Here is a 4980-nt window from a genome sequence, read left to right as displayed (position 1 = left end):
TCTCATGGCGTTCTCTGCACCGACCCCACAAAACACCTCATCCCGTTCCACAGCCCTCCCTCTGTACCACACCGCCTGTTGCTCTGCCTCCACCCCGACCCTTCCCAGATCGCTCCCTCCTCACCGACCCTCCCATAGAGCCCCTCTCTCATCCAGTCTCGCACTCATTGTCTCTGACTTATTGTCTAACAGGGAATAATTAGGGTTAACTGTGTGCTTGCGATGAGATTTCTCAACAAGAAGCACATTGAACATTGTCAAACCAGCAAAGTGAAAGTGTCCTCCATTTGTCCGGACCTGGGGATCAGAGAGGGTTTTGAAATGAAGTTCCATATACGATACATCAGTTTCATCTGGGGACAGAACAGCGAGAGCCAGAAACAGGGTAAGGCTCCCTTCAGATCGTCCCATCATACACTCCCGGGGTCAGACAGAGTGAATCTCCCTCCACACTGTCCCATCACACACACTCGTGTCAGACACAGTGTGAATCTCCCTCCACACCGCCCCATCACACACTCCCGGGGTCAGACAGAGTGAATCTCCCTCCACACTGTCCCATCACACACACTCCGTGTCAGACACAGTGTGAATCTCCCTCCACGCCATCCCATCACACACTCCCGGGGTCAGACAGAGTGAATCTCCTTCCACGCCATCCCATCACACAGTCCTGGGGTCAGACAGAGTGAATCTCCCTCCACACCGTCCCATCACACACTCCCGGGGTCAGACATAGAGTGAATCTCCCTCCACACCGTCCCATCACACACTCCCGGGGTCAGACACAGAGTGAATCTCCCTCCACACCATCCAATCACACACTCCCGGGGTCAGACACAGAGTGACTCCCCCTCCACACCGTCCCATCACACTCTTCCCTGGTTAGAAAGAGATTGAAATTCTTTCTCTCCGTCTCTGTCCTACTCACCTCTCGATGTAGACGGTGAGTCCGGTTTTACGATCTGCATTTTCATGTAAGTCTCTCTGTCGTCCATCCTGTCGAGGATCCTCTGCGTCTCTGAGCTCAGCGAGGGGAAGTAACCGTTGTCAGAGAAAGCCCGTGTCGACCGGTAGATCCGAGCGACACAACCACCGGATGAACAGCTGATAAGGAGAGGAGTCGAGAGCCGGGGGAGGAAGTGCTGGGGGAGAGAGAGATTGAGGGCCTGAACGGAGGATGGTCTGGAGAAATGAAGTGCGAGGGGGGAAGTAGTGACAGTGGGGAGAAACAGAGGGAAGGGGAGTAAGGGGAAGGTTAGGGTTTGGCAGAAAGAGAATCGTGAGTGACAGGGGTCAGAAAGGGGTATCACTGAAAGGAGGGGAGGGCAGAGGTGGAAGAGAATGGAGAGAGAGGGGTAGAAATAAAGAGGGAGGATTGTTGGAGGGAATAAATTTGTCTCCTTTCTCGAGCTCTCTCTTGTTTTCTTCTATTCCCTATCTCCGGCGGATATGTTGCCTTTACTGCCTGAGAGGTTTGCAAACAACACCCCATCCCCTACGGCAACATCCTGTTTATTCAGGCCCTCTGTGCTCTAGAAACCACGGCCCCGGGACAAACCAGAAACACCCACTGAAGTAACCGAGCCACCGAGACTAGCAACAGATTGGCCTTTTCAGAACTTGTAGAACTTGCAAAGAATGCATATATTTAGATATTGAAGTTTACAGGAAACTAACACACGCGGTGTTTGAGGTTTGACTCTCTTCACCCATTGGAACATAAGCTGGGGTTTGTCAGTATTTCAGAGAAGTATTGAAAGCGTGCGGCTACACTGACTGGGCCGTCATACAGACACCCAAAAATAAAAATAAAAGCAGAGACTGCAGCCCAGCAGACGGAGTTCAGCAGCTCTCTCAAAAACCCTCCATCATCTTCTGTCTATTATTTTCCCTATCTGCATCCCTCACTATCTCCGTATTTCTCTCCCATGAATGCCTCTTACCCGCTTCAATTCCGCTCTTCACTCATGCTCTCTTTCTTCCTCTACTCCCTCTCCCTCATTTGCCTTTCTATCTCACAGCCCTACTCACTAAGCCTTCTCTTTCTGTCTCCCCACCCTCTCTACCACACTTTCTCTCTTCCAAATCTCTCCCGCTCACACTGAACGTTCACCGGACTGAAATGTAACCGGACCGTCTGCTCCGTTTCCGTGAATGGCGCCGCTGACTGACCAGTAGGGACCAGTTACATCCTCCACAGTAAGCAAGGGGAGAGGTGAAAGGAAATGGGGGCTTTGGAAATGGGAGTGAGGGTAGTAGATAAAGTGGTGGTGCTGCGGGAGGAGATGTGCAGTAGCGACTGTGTGTGTCTCTGGATGGGAGAGAGAGAGAGAGAGAGAGAGAGAGAGAGAGAGAGAGAGAGAGAGAGAGAGAGAGAGAGAGAGAGAGAGAGAGAGAGAGAGAGAGAGAGAGAGAGAGAGAGAGTGTCTGTTTCTGACTCTGCGAGTGTGTGATGGGACGGTGTGGAGGGACATTCACTCTGTGTCTGACCCCGGGTGAGTGTGATGGGACGGTCTGGAGGAAGATTCACTCTGTGTCTGACTCACGGAGTGTGTGATGGGACGGGGTGGAGGGAGATTCAATCTGTGTCTGACCCCGGGAGTGTGTGATTGGACGGTGTGGAGGGAGATTCACTCTATGTCTGACCCCGGGTGAGTGTGATGGGACGGTGTGGAGGGAGATTCACTCTGTGTCTGACTCACGGAGTGTGTGAAGGGACGGGGTGGAGGGAGATTCACTCTGTGTCTGACTCACGGAGTGTGTGATGGGACGGGGTGGAGGGAGATTCACTCTGTGTCTGACCCCGGGAGTGTGTGATGGGACAGTGTGGAAGGATATTCACTCTGTGTCTGACCACGGGAGTGTGTGATGGGACGGTCTGGAGGAAGATTCACTCTGTGTTTGAACCCGGGTATGTGTGATGGAACAGTGTGAATGGAGAATCACTCTGTGTATCTGAACCCCGAAATATGAAATGGGATGGGGTGGGGTTTGCTTCAGGCTGGTGAGGATATATCACACATCTTTCTTCCTCTTTTGAATTTATTTGTAGAGGCTTTGAAACATAGTTAGAACAATGTTGCTTCGCCCCATCCTTTTACACACTCCCATCACACGTTCCGGGCGTCAGGTATAAAGTGAAGATCGCTTCGAACCTTCTGAGCACACAGACTCGGCGGGTTAGAGACAGAGAGAATATTCTTATGCACTCTCCCATCAAATAGTCCTGTTTTCAGACATACAGAGAAGTTCCCAACACTCTCTCCTGCGCACGGTCCCACTACCCTTACCCGTGTTCAGAAACAGAGTGAAGCTCCAGTACACACTGTCCCATCATACACTCCCGAGGACAGACACAGAGTTAATCTGGCGCATCGCAGTCCGATAAATCCGTAACGGATTGAGATATAAAGCGAATCTCCCTCTTCACTTCCTCTCACCAATCACCATTTTTTTGCGTTCCTGTAGTCTCAGAGATAATAAGTGTGTGAGACCAGAAGTCTCCCAGAAGGAGGGAGGGGAAGGGGAGAGAGTGCTATGGACAGGTGGTTAGTTTGCAGTCACTGGGAGGAAGTATTGTGAAACCACACGACCGTCCTGTACACACAGATATGTGCAGATTCTGAGAAGCTAGAAATAGATTTCCGGTGCAATTGAGCAGCTGTAGCACCAACGGTGTGCAGGAACCTTACCCATGTGTCTGACCCCTGGAGTGTGAGATGGGACGGTATAGAACATAGAACAGTGAACAATACAGCACATTACTGGCTTTTCGGCCAACATTGTTGTGCTTAACTTCAAACCCTGCCTCCCATATAACCACCCACCGTAAATTTCTCCATATAACTGTCTAGTGGTCTCTTAAACTTCACTGGTGTATCTGCCTCAACCACCGAGTCAGCCAGTACATTCCACGCACCAACCACTCTTTGAGTGAAAAACCTTCCTCTAATATCCCCCTTGAACTTCCCTTTCCTTGCCTTAAAGCCATGTCTTCTTGTACTGAGCAGTGGTGCACTGTGGAAGAGACGCTGGCTGTCCACTCTATCTATTCCGCTTAATATCTTGTATACCTCTATCATGTCTCCTGTCATCCTCCTTCTCTCCAGAGAGTAAAGCCCTAGCTCCCTTAAACTCTGATCATAATGCATACTCTCTGAACTAGGCAGCATCCTGGTAAATCTCCTCTGTACCCTCTCCAGAGCTTCCACATCCTTCCTATAGTGAGGCGAACAGAACTGCTCACAGTACTCCCTGTGGGCTAACCTGTGTTTTACAGAGCTGCATCATTACCCCGCGACTGTTAAATTCTATCTCTCGAATTATGAAGGCTAACACTCCATTGGCTTTCTTAACTACCCTATGTACCTGTAAGGAAACTTTCAGGGATCTCTGGACATGTACCTCCAGATCCCTCTGCTCCTCCACACTATCAAGTATCCTGCCATTTACTTTGTACTCTGCCTTGGAGTTTGTCCTTCCAAAGTGTACCACCTCACACTTCTCCCAGTTGAGCTCCATCTGCCACTTCTCAACCCAATTCTGCATCCTGTCAAAGACTCTCTGCAATCTGCGACAGTCCTCTACACTATCCACGACACCACCAATATTTGTGTAGTTTGCAAAATTGCCTAACCACCCTTCTAACCGCACATCCAGGTCCTTAATAAATATCACGAAAAGTAGAGGTCCCAAAACCGATTCTTGCAGGACACCACTAGTCGGAACCCTCAAATCCACAATGTACTCCCTCCACCAGGACACAATGCTTCCTGGAGGCAAGCGAATTCTGAATCCACCCGTCCAAACTTCCCTGGATCCCATGTCTTCTGACTCTGTGAATAAGCCCACCGTGTGGATCCTTGTCAAATGCCTTACTAAAATCCATGTAGATCACATCCACTGCAAAACCCTCATCCATATGCTTGGTCACCTCCTCACATAACTCTATCAGGCTTGTTAGACACGTCCTGCCCT

Source organism: Hemitrygon akajei, unplaced genomic scaffold (assembly GCF_048418815.1).
Source record: "Hemitrygon akajei unplaced genomic scaffold, sHemAka1.3 Scf000042, whole genome shotgun sequence".
NCBI classification, from domain to species: Eukaryota; Metazoa; Chordata; class Chondrichthyes; order Myliobatiformes; family Dasyatidae; genus Hemitrygon; species Hemitrygon akajei.
The sequence above is the reverse complement of the archived record's forward strand: the minus strand, read 5'-3'. Positions refer to the sequence as shown.